Raw genomic sequence first — 19,466 nt, forward strand, 5'->3', positions numbered from 1 at the left:
GCTTTCGGGCTATGATCTGAAGAAGTGGGTCTGTCCCAAAGCTCATCACCTAATAATTATTTTGTTAGTCTTTAAAGCGCTACTGGACTGTTTTTTTGTTTTGATCCTACAGTAGAGTGACTAAGAGAATGGGAAAGGAATTAGAAGAAGGAAAGTGGGGGAGGATAGAGAAGAAGGGAATGTCAGTTCCCACATCCCACTGCTTAGGAATGAGTGAGGGCAGTCATCTCTGAGGCTACAGTTACACTAGCAAGTTTTGCTGACAAAACCCTGGATTTGTCAACAGAACTGGTGGACTGTCCACACACAAAATGTGTTTTGTCAACAGTTGGTTGTCATAACTCACCAGTTTCACCAGCAACGTTCTACCTCAAAGCCACAGGGCAAAACGCTGCTCTCAACAGATTCTGTTGACAAAAAAGCTGTGTGGACATTCTAGGGGGGCCTTCTCTTGACAGACAGGGCATCCAAAACAATGGACAACCCTGTCTGCTGTGCTTCCAGGTTCCTGTTTTGTCAAGAGAGCAGCCAGGCAGTCGGAGTGCTCTTCTGATTGGCTTTTGTGTGTGGCCACACTTTGTCAACAGAAGTTTTGTCAGGAAATCTCTTCTGACACTGACTTCTGTAGACAGAGCCCTGTACGTAGCCTGAAGGTATATCTTCACTGAAGCAAGTGACAGAGACCAGTGAAGCTCACTGAGGCTCCCAGGGCCTGTGCTACAGTTCTAAAAACTAGTGCTGACGTTGCTGCTTGGCAACTGAGCCCAGGGTCTGAATACAAGCTGTTGAGGTCTGAGGGTTTCAGAGCTCAGGCTCCAGCTTCAGCAGGAGTGTCTACACTACTATTTTTAGCTCAATAGCAGGAGCTCTGCCAGCCTGAGTCAGGTGACTTGGGTTCTGAGACTTTCAGCACTGCTGTGAATTTTTCTGAAGTCTGGACATGCCCTGAGGAGCTGTGAGGAGGACCTTACATTCTGTGTATGTCTTTTCTATGCCTCCGACTTTGAATTTGCAACTTTAGAGGAGAGAGGCTTCCTTTTAAAAGGTTAACATCCAGACAAAAATGGTTTGTCATTCAGAATTTTATTTTTATACCACTCGCATTGCATTTTTTATTCTGTTGACTTTTTTTATGCGTAGGGTTGGCAATGCTATTTTTCCAAGCTACTATGTCCTCCTCCAAACTCCTCATTAAAACTGACCACTGCCCTGATGCTTCCTGAGCACTGCCACTTGCCAGTGGGTGGGCAGGTGGCAAGCTGAGGCTATTGCTTATTTATGTAAAATGTGCTCGTTTTGCTTTTATTTCTCGCCACACAAGTCACATATGCACAAACCTCTTTCATCCACCTACCGTGTATTGCCATTGTAACGCAGTAGGTGTTACATGCCCTGCTCTGTGCTCAGTCCACAGAGAACATGGGTGTGCTTGAGTTCTCAGCCTGGCTGTTTAACTCAAACTGTGGAAGCTTATGCCTTTGGTTCTGGAGACCCCTAGTTCAATTTCTGCCATCTGCATCTCCCATCATAATTTTAGTGTGTGAGCTCTCTGGTGTGGGAACTCTCATCTTTAGCTGTACTGTGTCTAGTGTAAAATGGCCCTGATCATTGAGTGGGACCTTTAGGCATAAATACTTCTAATGATAAAGACTTGGGTTTATTTGGTAGACACAAAGTGGGTGTGGAATCATTAAAAATGCATGTCTCTTTTAACGTCGGTCATGCCCATCTAGTCCCTGGCAAAGTCCACCGTTAAAGCCAGTTCAAGATAAGTGAGAGAGAACACATGTTCCATTGTATAATCTCTTTCTCTCTTCCTTGTCTCCCAATAATACCAACACTTCCTGGTGCCTATCAAAACAAAAAGCAGTCAAGTAGCACTTTAAAGACTAGCAAAATAATTTATTAGGTGAGCTTTCGTGGGACAGAAGAAGTGGGTCTGTCCCACAAAAGCTCACCTAATGAATTATTTTGCTAGTCTTTAAAGTGCTACTTGACTGCTTTTTGTTTTGATAGTATATAGACTAGCACGGCTGCCCTCTCTGTTACTTCCTGGTGCCTGTGTCTCTCCTTTGACCATTCTGGGTTTGCATGACACAGAAGTCAGATCCTGTTAGTTTCTGCCATTCCAGACTGAATGTGCTTTCTTTTCACTCAGAGTGCTGGTTTAATTTACTGAAGTTGCAGCTGTAACACCTGCCATGCACAATCTTGCATATTTTCTAGCAGGCAGGAAAGGATCTACTTTGGCAAAGCAGGGGGTTTTTTTGTTTTTTGTTTTTTTAATGTCAAAGCTGGTTTTCACTAAATAGCTCAGAAATTGCTCTACATAAACAGAACAGTTAAAAAAGCCAAGAATTTACTTTGTTTGGCTTTTGGGGTGTTAATATTTTCACATGGCTTCTCATCTTCACCTTGGCTACATCTACACGACAGGGGCTATGTCTACACGTGCCCCAAACTTCGAAATGGCCATGCAAATGGCCATTTCGAAGTTTACTAATGAAGCGCTGAAATGCATATTCAGCGCTTCATTAGCATGCGGGCGGCAGCCGCGCTTCGAAATTGACGCTCCTTGCCGCCGTGCGGCGCGTCCAGACGGGGCTCCTTTTCGAAAGGATGCCGCCTACTTCGAAGTCCCCTTATTCCCATGAGCTCATTGGAATAAGGGGACTTCGAAGTAGGCGGCGTCCTTTCGAAAAGGAGCCCCGTCTGGACGCGCCGCGCGGTGGCAAGGCGCGTCAATTTCGAAGCGCGGCTGCCGCCCGCATGCTAATGAAGCGCTGAATATGCATTTCAGTGCTTCATTAGTAAACTTCGAAATGGCCATTTGCATGGCCATTTCAAAGTTTGGGGCACGTGTAGACACAGCCAGGGTGTGCAAAACCCACAGAGCATCCACATTCCCAAGGCGTTCTGTTGACCATAAATTGACGATGTGGCACTTTTGTCAACAGCGTTATCCTGCTTCCCACAAGGAAGAACGCTGCTGTTGACAGAAATCTGTCAACAGAAGGCCCTTCTGGACATTCCGGGGAGGGCCTTCTGTCAACAGAAAAGGCCTCCAGGGCACCACTCAGGTGCCCCATATGACGCCTTGTCCACAATAATCAGAGCTCTATGGTGCCTGCCTCTGGCCATTCTTGAAGCCACAAGGAGCCCAGGAAACCCTGTGGCAGGAAGCTGAGAGCATGGAAGCACACCCCCACTCCCTGCGCAGGGACTGCAGTCCGAGGGCACCTTACCTCCATGAGGACGGGTTCTACGATGGACTTCCCCATGCCAAACTGGTTCCCCATTGAGCAGTAGCTGTTGGGGTGGTTAGCTTCCAGAGGGCGATGGTGACCCACTTCTCCACAGGGATGGCAGACCACAGCTGGGTGTCCTATCTCCAGAGGGCGGGGGTGAGCCAGGCTCAGAGCTGTAGGCCTTCTGCACATGGAAGTTCTGGAACCACTGCTGGTTGTCCCACTGCCCCATGACCGGCTGGTCCCACCAGTCGGAACTGGTGCAGTGCCTCCAGATCCACCTGTGCATCTGGTGGGCAAGCGCAGGTGGGACCATGCGGCAGCAACAGCTTGTTCCTAAAAACTGGTGCCAGGCTAACCCTCCCAGAGATGCCAGGCTCACCCTCCCAGAGGAAGAGGAGGACGGCCATGAGGAGGTGCAGCAGGTGCTGAAGCAACTTCGGGTGGGTCCAGTGCAAGTCCGGGTACTTCTGTAGCACTATGGTTACCTGGCAAGCGCTGTGTGTCTCAGCAAGCATCAAAGCCCTGCTGTAGCAGCTGAGCTTTCCCTCCCTGTAGGCAAGCCTCAGCATAGGCAGGGAATGGGTAGGGGGGCGGGTCTTTAAGGGTGCGTTTGGCCTGCTCCCAGAAGCGATTGCCAGCCATGGGACTCTGTCTGACAGTGTTTCGAGGCCTGTTCTGTTGAGAGAGCAATTGGGCAGTCTGGCCACGCTCTGTGGACAGGATGAACCGCTTTTTCAATTCACTTTGCTGTCTGGCCACAACTTGTCGACAGATGTTTTGTTGTTGAAAGATTGCTCTAGTTTAGACATAGCTCTTGTTATTTAGTAATAGTTTTTACAAGTCCCTGCCCAGTGGAGTCGAGAGACCAAAATGAAGATTCACCTTAAGCTCAAGAAGTAACACTGCTGCTTAGAATCATAGAACACTAGGGCTGCGTCTACACGTGCACGCTACTTCGAAGTAGCGGCAGTAACTTCGAAATAGCGCCCGTCACGTCTACACGTGTTGGGCGCTATTTCGAAGTTGAAATCGACGTTAGGCGGCGAGACGTCGAAGTCGCTAACCCCATGAGCGGATGGGAATAGCGCCCTACTTCGACGTTCAACGTCGAAGTAGGGACAGTGTAGACGATCCGCGTCCCGCAACATCGAAATAGCGGGGTCCTCCATGGCGGCCATCAGCTGGGGGGTTGAGAGATACTCTCTCTCCAGCCCTTGCGGGGCTCTGTGGTCACCGTGGGCAGCAGCCCTTAGCCCAGGGCTTCTGGCTGCTGCTGCTGCAGCTGGGGGTCCATGCTGCATATACAGGGTCTGCAACTAGTTGTTGGCTCTGTGTATCTTGCACTGTTTAATGAAAGTGTGTCTGAGAGGGGCCCTTTAAGGGAGCGACTTGCTGTTGAGTCCGCCCCGTGACCCTGTCTGCAGCTGTGCCTGGCTCCCTTATTTCGATGTGTGCTACTTTGGCGTGTAGACGTTCCCTCGCTGTGCCTATTTCGATGTTGGGCTGAGCAACGTCGAAGTTGAACATCGACGTTGCCAGCCCTGGAGGACGTGTAGACGTTATTCATCGAAATAGCCTATTTCGATGTCGCAACATCGAAATAAGCTATTTCGAAGTTGGGTGCACGTGTAGACGTAGCCTAGGACTGGAAGGGACCTCAAGAGGCCATCGAGTCCAGCCCCCTGCCCCAATGGCAGGACCAAGTACTATCTAAACCATCCCTGATAGACATCTATCTAACCTGTTCTTAAATATCTCCAGCGATGGAGATTCCACAACCTCCCTTGGCAATTTATTCCAGTACTTGACCGCCCTGACAGTTAGGAACTTTTTCCTAATGTCCAACCTAAACCTTCCTTGCTGCAGTTTAAATCCGTTGACTCTTTTTCTATTCTCAGAGGCCAAGAAGAACAAGTTTTCTCCTTCCTCCTTATGACTCCCTTTTAGATACCTGAAAACAGCTATCATGTCTCCCCTCAATCTTCTCTTTTCCAAACTAAACAAGCCCAATTCTTCCAACCTTTTTTCATAGGTCACACTCTCTAGACCTTTAATCATTCTTATCGCTCTTTTCTGGACCCTCTCTAGTTTCTCCACACCTTTTTTGAACTGCGGTGCCCAGAGCTGGACACAATACTCCAGCTGAGGCCTATCCAGCACAGAGTAGAGCGGAAGAATGACTTCTCGTGTCTTGTTCACAACACACCTGTTAACGCATCCCAGAATCACATTTGCTTTTTTTGCAACAGCATCACACTGTGGACTCATATTTAGCTTGTGGTCCACTATAATCCCTAGATCCCTTTCTGCTGTACTCGTTCCTAGACAGTCTCTCCCCATTCTGTACGCGTGAAACTGATTGTTCCTTCCCAAGTGGAGCACTTTGCATTTGTCCTTATTAAACTTCATCCTGTTTACCTCAGACCATTTCTCCAATTTATCCAGATCATTTTGAATTATGACCCTATCCTCCAAAGCAGTTGCAACCCCTCCCAACTTGGTATCATCTGCAAACTTAATAAGCATACTTTCTACGCCAATATCTAAATCATTGATGAAGACATTGAACAGAACTGGTCCTAACACAGACCCCTGCGGAACCCCACTTGTTATACTTTTCCAGCAGGATTGAGAACCATTAAGAACTACTCTCTGGGTACAGTTATCCAGCCAGTTATGCACCCACCTTATAGTAGCCTCATCTAAATTGTATTTGCCTAGTTTTTTGATAAGAATATCATGAGAGACCCTATCAAATGCTTTACTAAAGTCTAGGTATACCACATCTACCGCTTCTCCCCATCCACAAGGCTCGTTATCCTATCAAAGAAAGCTATCAGATTAGTTTGACAAGATCTATTGTTTACAAACCCATGCTGGCTGTTTCCTATTACCTTACCACCTTCCAAGTGCTTGCAGATGATTTCTTTAATTGCCTGCTCCATTATCTTTCCTGGCACTGAAGTTAAGCTGACTGGCCTGTAGTTTCCTGGGTTATTCTTATTCCCCTTTTTATAGATGGGCACTATATTTGCCCTTTTCCAGTCTTCTGGAATCTCTCCTGTCTCCCATGATTTTCCAATGATGAGAGATAAAGGCTCAGATACCTCCTCTATCAGCTCCTTGAGTATTCTAGGGTGCATTTCATCAGGCCCTGGTGACTTGCAGACATCTAATTTTCCTAAGTGATTTTTAACTTGTTCTTTTTTTATTTCAACTTCTAACCCTACGCCTTTCCCACTAGCATTCATTATGTTGGGCATTCCTTCATCAGACTTCTCAGTGAAGACCGAAACAAAGAAGTCATTAAGCATCTCTGCCATTTCCAAGTTCCCTGTTACTGTTTCTTCCTCCTCACTGAGCAATGGCCCTACCCTGTCCCTGATCTTCCTCTTGTTTCTAATATATTTATAAAAAGCCTTCATTTCCCTTTATGCCTGTAGCTCGTTTGAGCTCATTTTGTGCCGTAGCCTTTCTAATCTTTCTCTTGCATTCTTGTGTTGTTTGCCTATATTCATCCTTTGTAATTTTTCCTTGTTTCCATTTTTTATACAATTCCTTTTTTATTTTGAGATCATGCAAGATCTCCTGGTTAAGCCAAGGCAGTCTTTTTCCATATTTTCTGTCTTTCCTACACAGCGGGATAGCTTGCTTTTGGGCCCTTAATAATGTCCCTTTGAAAAACTGCCAACTCTTCTCAGCTTTTTTTCCCCTCAGTTTTGCTTCCCATGGGACTTTACCTACCAGCTCTCTGAGTTTACCAAAATCTGCCCTCCTGAAATCCATTATCTCTATTTTGCTGTTTTCTGTTCTACCGTTACTCAGGATTGTGAACTCTATGATTTCATGATCACTTTCACCCAAGCTGCCTTCCACCTTCAAGTTCTCTACCAATTCCTCCCTATTTGTTAAAATCAAATCGAAAACAGCTTCCCCCCGGTAGCTTTTTCAACCTTTTGGATTAAAAAATTGTCTCCAATACAATCCAAGAACTTGCTGGATAGTCGGTGCCCTGCTGTATTAGTTTCCCAACATATAGCTGGATAGCTGAAGTCCCCCATCACCACCAAATCTGGGGCCCTGCTTGACTTTGTTAGTTGTTTAAAAAAAGCCTCACCCACCTCTTCCATCTGGCTAAGCAGCCTGTAGTAGATGCCTAGCAGGACATCCCCCTGTTTTTTTAGCCCTCTTAGTCTAACCCAGAGACTATCAACACGTCCATCTCCTACGTCCATCTCCACCTCAGTCCAAGTATGTACATTTTTAATATATAAGGCAACACCTCCCCGCTTTCTTCCCTGTCTATCCTTCCTAAGCAGGCTGTACCCTTCAATACCAACATTCCAATCATGTGTATTATCCCACCAAGTTTCTGTGATGCCAACGATATCATAGTTATATTTATTTATTAGCACTTCCAGTTCTTCCTGCTTATTACCCATACTTCTTGCATTTGTATATAAGCATCTAAGATATTGATTTGATCTTGCCTCCCTGTTTTGCCCTGACCCTCTTTTTACTCTGACATTGTTGCCCATGCTGCCTCCCATTTCTGACCCATCACCCAGGTTTCCATGTTCTCCACTTACCTGTGGGCTTTGCTCCCCTGCCCCCGTCAAACCTAGTTCTGAATTCTTATTGTGCTGTGCATATAATAGATAGCAAACATGATGACTTGTTTTTGTGTTTTGATATCTGCGTCTACACGTGCACGCTACTTCGAAGTAGCGGCACCAACTTCGAAATAGCGCCCGTCGCGTCTACACACGTCGGGCGCTATTTCGAAGTTAACTTCGACGTTAGGCAGCGAGACGTCGAAGTCGCTAACCTCATGAGGAGATAGGAATAGCGCCCTACTTCGACGTTCAACGTCTAAGTAGGGACCGTGTAGACGATCCGCGTCCCGCAACGTCGAAATTGCTGGGTCCTCCATGGCGGCCATCAGCTGGGGGGTTGAGAGATGCTCTCTCTCCAGCCCCTGCGGGGCTCTATGGTCACCGTGGGCAGCAGCCCTTAGCCCAGGGCTTCTGGCTGCTTCTGCGGCAGCTGGGGATCTATGCTGCAGGCACAGGGTCTGCAACCAGTTGTCAGCTCTGTGTATCTTGTGTTGTTTAGTGCAACTGTGTCTGGGAGGGGCCCTTTAAGGGAGCGGCTGGCTGTTGAGTCCGCCCTGTGACCCTGTCTGCAGCTGTGCCTGGCACCCTATTTCGATGTGTGCTACTTTGACGTGTAGACGTTCCCTCGCTGTGCCTATTTCGATGTTGGGCTGAGCAACGTCGAAGTTGAACATCGACGTTGCCGGCCCTGGAGGACGTGTAGACGTTATTCATCGAAATAGACTATTTCGATGTTGGCTGCACGTGTAGACGTAGCCGATGAGACCAGGAGCGAATTTGAAAAAATAACTGTGTTTACTTACTAAGAGTTTAATTCAGTTAAGATAGTGAAACTGACACTGACAGAGCAGGCACAGAAATAGCTAATTCAGATTTTGAATTGGTTTAATATAAACTTCATGCAAACAAGTCCTCCAAAAGGGTACTGTAAACTCAGCTAGTGAAACCTGATTTAGAAGTCTTGTACCATACTATCAAGGCTTAGCCTCATGCAGAAATTCTTAATTTTCACTCATTTCCAATGCAAAAATACCCATTTTCTTGACATGCCCACAGTTAAATTTGTGAGTTAACAAAATATTGCAAAATGAAGACACTGAATTTCTCAACACTCTAGGGTTATGGCTATGTGGTGGGTGCTATTTTGGGGTACAAAGGGGTTGGGGAGCCCCGCTGTGGGAAGCCTGGCAGGAGTGGAGTCCCTCCAGGCAGCCTGGGGGCAGAGGAGGGAACCAGAGGAGAGGTGGCCAGGAGAGAATCCCGGCCAGCAGTCTGGAGCTTCTCTTCACTGCCATAGGGCAGACAGGAGGCCTGACCTCTCCTTGTCTGGCAAAACCACTTTTTCAGAACCACTCAGGTTCTGAGTATGTTGGATGAGGGAGGTACAACCTGTGCTCTCGGCAGAGTGCAGGAGAAGAGGAAGGCTTTTAATTCCTCCTTGTGGTGGTGGAGAGGTTGCAGGGTAGCATCACCATTTAGGATACCATGATGGGCTCTAGCCTAAATTTCCCCTCCCAAGTTTCATACCAGTGGTCTACTCATTCTGTGGAGTTCTTAACTGCCACACAGCTTGAAGGTGATACGTGATGAGTTTGAAAGCTGGGAGCTGCACAGGCTTTGGGGCAGGGACTTTGTGTATAAACAGAGGCAGGGTGATTAAGATAACAAAGGGTTCATCATTAAAGTAAATTAAGAATTATTAGATGACCCTGATAGCATTGCCAGGCATTCAAGTTAAAAGATAAGAAACAAAGGGTAGGAATAAATGGTGGGACTGGAGAGGGGTAAATAACGGTGACCTTCAGAGGTCTGTACTGGCACCAATAATGTGCTACCTATTTATAAATAATCTGGAAAAAGGAGTAGCCAGTGATTTGGCAAAATTTGGAGATTATTCAAAATTACTCAAAATAGTTAAATCCAAAGCTCATGGCAAAGAGCGAAAGTGATCTCACAAAACTGAGTGGGCAATACAGTGGCAGAAATTCAGTGCTGATAAATGCAAAGTAATGCTCATAGCAAAATGTAATTCTGATTGTACATGCAAAATGTGTCTAAAGAAGTCCTTGAATTATTGTGAAAACATGCACCCAATGAGAAGTTGCAATCAAAAAAGCTAACAGAATATTGGGAATAGTTGGGAAAAGGATAAATAATAAGACAAACGATATCATGTTGCCTCTATATAAATCCCCGATATGCCCACATATTGAATGTGGTGTGCAGATTTGGTCACCCCATTTCAAAAGGGGTGGATTTGGAAAGGTACATAGGAAGTCAACAGAAATGGTTAGGGGTGTGGACACCTTCTGCATGAAGAAGGATTCAAAAGACTGGGACTTTGTAGTTTGGAAGAGAGATGTCTATAGGTAGATATGATAGAGGTCTATAAAATTATGAATAGTGTGGAAAAAATTGAGTAAGCAAATGTTATCCCCATCACAAAACACAGCAATTAGCAATTAGCAATTCACCCAATGAAATAAACAGCCAGCAGATTTAAATCAAACAGAAGAAAGTGTTTCTTCAGACAATCTGTGGAGGTCTTTGCTAAGGGATGTTGTAAAGGCCAAAATTATGACAATAAGAACTAGAAAAGTTCATGAATGGCTATTAGCCACAGTGGGCAGAGACCCAATAGTACAGGGACGTTCAATAAGAATTCAAAGTTCACCACATTGTGGTTGTCCTCTTTCCATACAGGGGGTTCTTGTTATAAGTTGCCTTGCTGTAAGTTGTTTCATATGCACATTGTTAATTAATTCATGAAAGTAAATTAATTGTAAGTCACACTGATGTGCACTTACATCATTTGGAGGACAAAGGACCAAAAGCCAGGAAAGTAAGTGGTGGCCGGGCGGCAGGCACCGTAGTGCAGGGGCCCTGGAAGTGAGCCCTGAAGTCACGGGGGACTCGTGGGGAGCTGCGGGAAGCTGGGAGGGCTGCGGGAAGATGGGGAAGGTTGGGGGAGCTTCAGGGAGCTGGAAGGGAGCAGCGGGAAGATGGGACAGTGGGGAGCTGGGCCAGTAGGTGTGGACAGCAGCAGACTGCCTGGATCTGTGGGTGGCAGGGAGCCACAGTGGATGGTGGCTGCTGGGACCTGGCTGCCAGGACTTTCAGTCAGTCAGGAGCCAGCTGGGGGAGCTGAGGGAAAATGACATTCCCTCATTTGGAAAATTCTCCCATCTGGATCAGGTCCGGTCCCAAGGGTGTCAGATAAAACGTACACCCTGTACAGGTAACGTACGGTACCAGAGTGTAGCCAGGCAGCAGAGGGGGAGGCAGACAAGGCAGGCGCACTGCCCAACAAAGGCAGCTGGAGGCAGGGGCAGGCTGATGTTGGGTTGAAGTGAGGCAGTGGTGCACAGAGTCCTCCTGGTTTGCAAGGGAAAAGTCCCATTGTGAAGGAGAACAGCTGGGGCATGTGTCTTGCCTGCGCTCCCACCTGCAGAGCCAGCTTTACCCCCATTAATGGCATCGTGGCTGCAGGGAGCAGGACTTTGCTGTGCCCCCCTAAAAAATTTCACCGCCCCTCTTTTCCTCATCCCTGCTGTAGTGTGCCGTGACATCACACCACAATCCTTTGCGTCATCCTTATGGTCTATAAGCTTTGAAGTGAACGCATTGCGAGTGTACATCCTTTATCTTAATATACTGTACAGCACTGTATTTGTGTAATCTATTTCTATTTATTGTTGTTGTGGGTTATAGATACATTATATGTACCACACGTGTGTGAACTGTATGTGTTGGGAACGCATCTCAAGCTAATTACATTATTTGTTATGGATATAAGTTCCCCTTTATAAGTTGTTTTGCTGTAAGTTGTATTATTTAGGAACGTAACCTGGACTTACAATGAGGACCCCCTGTATTTGCCACAGTCTCCCCGCCCCCAAATAAATGCCCTCCCCCTCCTCCAGAGCCAGGCAACCCCAGCTTCCCATTCTAAATCAATGCCTCTGCCACCGCTGGAGCTGCCACGTCCGGAGCCTCTGGAGTCACCAGGGTAGCCACAGTTGCTGGGGCTGCTGCCTCTGGGGCTATCAGAGTGTCCTGAAGGTTTTTTTCCTTTTGCTTGGTTCAGTACACCAAAAAGGCCTGATCTAATGCTAAGATTGATGCCTCGCTTTACAGATGGTGCTCTGTAAACCAAGCATGATTGTTATTTAAAAGAAACCTTGCATTGTTGGCAACTTGCAGTTTTATCATGAGTCTCTTGATATTTGAAGTCCATCTGAACTTCATATTTATTTAAAATCTGGGAGCTGGCTCATGATTTTTGAGTGTTTGTGATAATTCTGGTACTAATTAATGAAAATCAAGAATCATTGTGTTTAAAATCACAATACTCAGTTACAGAGCAACGGTGGATCTCTTCCACTTTAAATCAGATGTATGTTACCACACATTTTCTAGAACTGTCAGACAAGCAAAAGACTTAAACTAGTTAAACACATCCAAATGAAATCTCTGGGTGTATACAATGAGAGACAGAGGCAATGCACAGTGCAAAATAAACTAAATGCAAACAGTTTATGAATTCCAAGCACGTCTTAGTAAAGTGATTATAATAAACCCTGGATGCAGAAATAAAACATCATACAGATCTCAGCATCTAGTAACAAAAAATTACAAAAGCAACTCTCTAACAATCATGCACTCTTTGCTAAACAACTTGCAGCTGGAGGCCTCAAATGAAAAAGACATTCCAGGATTATGAGCCATAATAAAAGCACCTTCTTTATTTTTTCCAAGATTCTGAGCTATACACAGCTCAGTAAGTGCAACAAGTCTTTGGATACATGCCAGTCAACTCAGAATGTGGCCGTAAAATTTCAGATCTCTCTCCAGTCTGTGATGTTCCAGGTTTTTATTTATTGATTTTGGGGAAAATATCATAGTCTATAATGCCAGCTTTAGAACTAAGGTGCTTGAATTTGCACGCTTCTGATAGCTAAGGTCTCTCCAGGACATGTAAGTGTGGTTTTGTTGAGGGTTTGAGGAAGTGCGAGAGCTAGTCTAGGAAGTTGTCATGAATGGATGCTTAAAGGGTTGGATTCTCTGTTGGCAAGGAGCCAGGTGACCAAAGAGAAAAGAGAGGTATCTTTTGAATTGACGCAGTTACCTGCTGAGGAGGTCTTTCTATTGTCTGGCCAGAGGAGAGAGACAGAAGTGTTTTAATCCTAAATGGGGCTCAATGAATCCAGTAAATATTCAGGCCACAACACAATCCGGGCATGCAGATATGTAAGTAGAAAGGAAGTGTTTGGTCAGATGCGATCAGGTTATTTTTTATTTTGGGCTTGGTGTGTAGGGAGTCTTAGACTGGCTGATGTACCTCTCCCACTGATTGGCCCCCCTCCTCCTTTCACTCTCAATTCTGAGCTGAATCCCAGCAAAGCTATTCTCAGTGCTTTTATCTACCTTTTTTTAAGTTGCCATGTTACACGTAGCAACCAAGTATGCTTCATCACATTTTTTGTATACTTTGTCTTTGGTTTTGTTAATAAATCAACCTTTTTGTTTGTTTTTTGGTTTGTTTGTTTGTTTGTTTAAAGGCAGTGATTTAATTCCTGTGTCCTAGAGAAGGGTCTGTGTATATCATGCCTAAGACTGAAAGATCAGATTGCAGTTTGAATTCTTCTTCTTTGTTTTCAAGCTTCCTCCTAAGGGGGTTGGGTTAAGAGCGTGAAGTTACCCCACAGGGAGACATCCCGTGTGAGTCATCATGGGTTTTAAAGGTGGGTTTTCTCACTTGGGTGATGGCAGCTACCTACCAGGGCCAGGTAATGTGTGACCTTGGGAAGATTTTTAGCAGAAGACGTCAGAGGGCAAAGTATTTTTAAGGTGTCTTGCAGGCCCCCACCTTCTGCACTGGGAGTGTCAGAGTGGGAATCAGCCTTGACAGAAGTGTATTTGCTCACATTTTGTACTAGATAAAGAGCATATAATTACATACGATTATGCTTTTCATCTTTTTTAATAATGTGAAGCTACCTTAGAAAATATAGAAACAAACCATGTAAGGGAAACTAGAATAAATATTCAAATATACTCACACTTCACAGACTGTTAAATACATGCACATATATGAATGTCACCCTGCCGATAATCCTAGAGCCTGAAGTACTCTACTAAAAGAAGAGATCCAATATTGGCACCCAGCCCAGTTAGTGTGCTACAGAGTATGTGCTTTGTTTTTTGAGAAGGTAACACTAGCATTTAGGAGTTGCCCATTAAGTGGCTCAAAGGGTGCCAGGAGTGATATAAGTTTTGTGACTGAAACAGTTGTCAGTCATTGCTGTCCAACAATAAAAATAACAGCAATGTTCTTAGTCCTGGACTTGGTACAGGGTGCTTTTTTATTTTTATATTGTGTTCACTGTCTGTCTTTGTTTCACTGGGGCATTGGACCAATCGTGAAGGTCAGTTACTGCTCTGTGATTTTCCAAATGAGGGAATGTCCCAGTGGTTATTGTACCATGGGCTTCCTGAGCAAGTTGTTTAGCACTGGGCCTGACAATGGGTACAGGTGAGAGGCAATTGCCCTGGGGCCCAGTGACTCAAAAGGGCCCAGGGCTCTTGGCAAATGCTGCCCACTACTGCAGGGAGGTGAAGGATGGCCACTCATGTTGCTTACTCTCTATTTCTGTGGCCACACTGGGCACTAATTTTGAAAGCGTTTTCAAAAGCAGGGGCAATTTTGAAACGAGCAGCAGAGCAACCACACACTAGCTGCTCATTTTGAAATCAACTTTGAAATGAAAAGGTGGTCATTTCAAAAGCATTGTTCCACTCCCGTCTCAGGACGACGCCTCAATTTGACGTTGATTTTGAAATGAAACATGTAGCTGCTCCCCGGCTGCCATTTTGAAATCACTAGTCCTCCACGGTGCCAGCCCCTCCCTGGAGCACAGAGATGCCCTGTCCAGTACCCAGGATTCTATGGCTGTCAGCTCCAGGTGCCTTAAAGCTTCAGGGACACACAAACCCTGTGCAGGAAGTTGAGACTGCGCTAGCAACCATGGGAGCACGTGCTTGCATTTGCACCTCTCCAGCATCCCCCTGAACGCCAGAAAATCAGACAGCTGGAGCCATGGCCAGCAGGTAAGACCCCCGGGAGCCCCAGGGATCCCAAGGCACCAGGAGGCAGGGTTCCCAGGACTGCAGACAGCTGCCCGAGAGGAAGGGTGCCCTGTGGCTGGAGGCCGAGGTCCAGGACCTCCTGGCCATCTCGAGGGATGAGGATGTCCTGCTGAGGTTGGAGAGGCGGAAGTGAAACTCTGCCACTTTTGCCCGGCTGGCCACCCCCCACCAGACCTCCAACCAGAAAGAGCTGCACCATGGTATGCAAAGGCTAAGGACTCAGCCAGGCAGTCGGGGGCAGCCCCTGCCCATACTTTCACCAACTGGACCAGCTCCTTGACCCCAGGGAGGCCAGACTGCTGGACCAGGCCCTGGACACAGCCAAGCCAGAGGAGGAGGGCGCAGAGGCACAGCTGGGACCCTCCGCAGTGCTGCTGACCTCACACCTGGAGCCCCTGGCCAACGACGGGCACAGCGACAGAGAGCGCAGGAGTGAGGGATTGCTATACATCATCGTGCCCTCGGAGGACATGAGCAGAGCCACCTCCGCCCAGGCCCCCCCGAGGCACCCTCAGGTAGGGCTGGACATGGGGCAGCCTGCAGTGGCGGGGTTTGTTCCTGCCACTGCCAGCATGGACTCAGGCACATGGCCAGCAGCCCCGGGGACAGTTCTGGTCACCATCAGCAAGGGGCCTGTGCATGGGGGTCCCCACATGGGGCCATGGACATCCATGTGGGGCTGGTGGGGCAGGGGAGGGGGCTGAACCAGCCCCGCAAATGTCTCAGGGTGAATGGACTGCACAGCAGCTGGGATGTCTGGGCCACACCCTGCAGGGGAGCGAGGGATGGTGACGGGAATGTGGCCTTTGGTCCACAGTACCCAGTCTCGTGACTGACAGGGTGCCACCCTCTCCCCTTATGTCTTCACACCCTCGATGTTTACAGGCCACTCCAGCCACCTTGATGTGCCAGGGATCCCTGCAGCAGCCAGCAAGGGGGAAGGAGCGATGTCCCCCAGGATCAGGCGCCATGCCAGGTGGGCCCCCTGCTGCAGCTGGGTGGATGACCTAGCAGCAGCCCACACAGCTGCGTGGCGGGAGCAAAACCAACTGCTGCAGGAATGGCTTTCCACAGAGCGGGCGGCCTGGGATTGGGTCTCAGGGTACCTGGACATCCTCACCCAGGCCATCGCCACTCCCCTGGCCCAGCTGCCTGCTGCATGGATGGCCCTTCCTGTCACCCTTCCACCACCCCTACCCTCATTGCACTGCTCCAACCCTCCATGATTGAGGTGGAGAGGGCGGAGCTGGTGCAGTGGCTGCAGGTGGGCATCTCCGCCCCATCCATAGCTCCACTGCCCCCCGATTCCAAAGCCACTTCACCCCCAGTGCGCCTATACCTACCAATGCTCCCAGCGCTGTCCCAGTCCCACAAGGGGCCCCAGACCCAGGGCAGTCATGGCTCCATGGGCCGCAGTGGCTCCCATCCCCCCATCCCTGTGGACACATGAGTCCCCCTGGCCCCCCCTTGTAAATAGATCACCCCCGCCCCTTCTTGTAAATAGTTGAAGGCCTGTTTGATTGTGAACAATGAACAGTTAACTTTATTGAATAGAGATGGTTTCATACATCAGGTGGGGATGATAAGGGACGTGTGTATGGGCGGGGGTGCTGGTGGTGGGGAGATGAGGGTTGGATGTGCAGGGGAGGAGTTGCACAGGGTGGGCTGGGGCTGGGTCACGGGGACCCTGATGAAGTCTTCCCAGAGGGCCTCCAGTATGCGCACCTCATCGTGGTGCACCTGGCAGCATGGGAGTGCACTCAGCTGCTCATAGTGTGGCACAACCTTGGCCGCCCAGCACACCACAAAGAGCTCGTGCTCACGCTCTTTGAGAGTGTGGAGAGCACACCACAGCACAGCACACACTCACGACTGTGGGCACCCTGGGGAGGCCCACCTCCAAACACATCAGAAGGCACCTGAAGCGTGCATCCAGACGCCTAAACACCCACTCCGCCATGTTCCTGGCCTGGTTAAGCCAGGCATTGTAGCAGTCCTGGATCTCGGTGGTGTGGCTTGTGCAGGGGCGCATTAGTCAGGCCTGGAGCGGGTAGGCTGCATCGGTGACTACGCATGGGGGCATAGTCATGTACCCCTCCGTGAGCTCCCGTGGGGCAACGTAGGTGCCCTCGGCCATTCTGTTCCTGCGCCACAAGTTCTGCAGGATGCGGGCATCATGGGCCCTCCCCAGCCAGCCCACACAAATGTCTGTAAAATGTGCCTTGGCATCCACAAGGGCCCGGGGGGATGATGGAATGGTAGCCCTTGTGGTTGATGTACCATCTGCAGCTGTGTGGTGGGCCCGGATGGCGACGTGGGTGCAGTCCAAGGCACCAAAACAGCTGGGGAATCCCAGATGCTGGAACCTCACCATGGCAGTGTCCACGTCCCACAAGTGGCTGAGCCAGCACAGGAGGCTCCAGTTGATGGCATTGGTGACCTTCATGGGGTGGTGGGCACAGGCACCCTTCAGTATGTGGTGGCATGTGAGAGGGCTCCTCCCCTGGACCCCCTCCCTGGGATATCCTCCCCAGCCACCGTCCCTGGGCCCCGTTGTGGGTGCATGACCCCGGCTGACTTACTTCTAGAAGGACAACCCCGATGGTGCCCTTCCTCACCCTGAATTGGTGGCTGACCAAGCAGTTGCTGTCTGGAGTGGCCGCATGCGGGTGTCCTGGTGGCAAAGTGCTGGTGTCAGCCATTGGCACAGCTCCATGAAGGTGGCCCAGGTCATCCTAAAATTGTGGAGTCACCGCTTGTTGTCCCACTCCTCCAGGACAATGCAGTCCCCGCCATTCCCCACGAGTGGGGTACTGCCAGAGGCGACTGTGGGCCCATGGCCTGGGGAGCTTTGGATGCACCGTGGGGGTGGGAGATGGCCTGCAGGAGTCTGGCAACATGGCAGGCAGCACGGAGCCTCAGGTGGACTGTTGCCAGGGTGGCCATCAGGCTGGCCATGATGTCCAAGACATCCTCGTCCAGGAGGTCCTGCAGGTCCATGGTGGGCTGCAGTGATGGGGCTGAGCAAGGCTCCACCGGTGCTGAGCTGGTGGTCATGTACTGCAAGCAGCCTGAGCCCTCAGCATGTGCACGGGGGGGGGGCGGGCTCTGTGTGTGTGTGTGTGTGGTTTGGAAGGGCCCTTTAAGGGGGCTGCTGACCCATGGTCCAGGAAGAGCTTGTTGGCCATTTGACCCTTCCTGCGCTGTTTCCTGCCCCGTTCTTTCAAAAGGAGGCTCTGTGCTGTGTAGCCGCTCCCTTTTGAAAGGACGGGGGGTGGTCTCTTCAATATTGCAGAATGCAACATCGATACGCTTTTTGTGTGTAGTTGCTTCGTACTGAAACGACTCTCTTCGAAGTTACTGATCAGGATTACCGCTTTCAACGTCCCTTGCTAGTGTAGCCACAGTCTATATGTTAAGTATCGGAGGGGTAGCCGTGTTAGTCTGGATCTGTAACAGCAATGAAGGGTCCTGTGGCACCTTATAGACTAACAGGAAAGTTTTGAGCATGAGCTTTCGTGAGCACAGACTCACTTCATCAGATGCTGGTCCTGGAAATCTGCAGGGCCAGGTATAAATAAGCCAGAGCAAGGGTGGGGATAACAAGGTTAGCTCAGTCAGCAAGGGTGAGGCTTACTACCAGCGGTTGATCTGGAGGTGTGAACACCAAGGGAGGGGAAGCTGCTTCTGTATTTAGCCAGCCATTCGCAGTCTTTGTTTAAGCCAGAGCTGAGGGCATCGAATTTGCAGATGAATTGTAGCTCAGAAATTTTTCTTTGGAGTCTGGTCCTGAAATTTCTTTGCTGTAGGATAGCTACTTTTAAGTCTGCTACTGTGTGGCCTGGGAGATTGAAGTGCTCTCCTATGGGTTTTTGTATATTGCCATTTCTGATGTCTGATTTGTGTGCATTTATTCTTTTACGTAGAGACTGTCCAGTTTGTCCGATGTATATAGCAGAGGGGCATTGCTGGCACATGATGGCATCAATTATATTGGTAGATGTGCAGCTGAATGAACCCATGATGGTGTGGCTGATCTGGTTAGGTCATGTAATGGTGTTGCTGGTGTAGATATGTGGGCAGAACTGGCAACGAGGTTTGTTGCATGGATAGGTCCCTGAATTAGAGTGACTGTGGTCCGGTGTATAGTTGCTGGTTAGGATTTGCTTCAGGTTGGCAGGTTGTCTGTGGGCAAGGACTGGTCTGCCTCCCAAGGCCTGTGAAAGTGGGGGATCATTGTCCAGGATGGGTTGTAAATCCCTGATGATGCGCTGTAGAGGTTTTAGCTGAGGACTGTAGGTGATGGCTAGTGGTGTTCTGTTGGTTTCTCTCTTGGGCTTGTCCTGTAGTAGGAGGCTTCGTGGCACACGTGTGGCTCTGTTGATCTGTTTTATCACTTCCTTAGGTGGGTATTGCAGTTTCAAGAATGCTTGGTAGAGATCCTGTAGGT

This window comes from Carettochelys insculpta, chromosome 4 (genome assembly GCF_033958435.1).
Source record: "Carettochelys insculpta isolate YL-2023 chromosome 4, ASM3395843v1, whole genome shotgun sequence".
Classification (NCBI taxonomy): Eukaryota; Metazoa; Chordata; order Testudines; family Carettochelyidae; genus Carettochelys; species Carettochelys insculpta.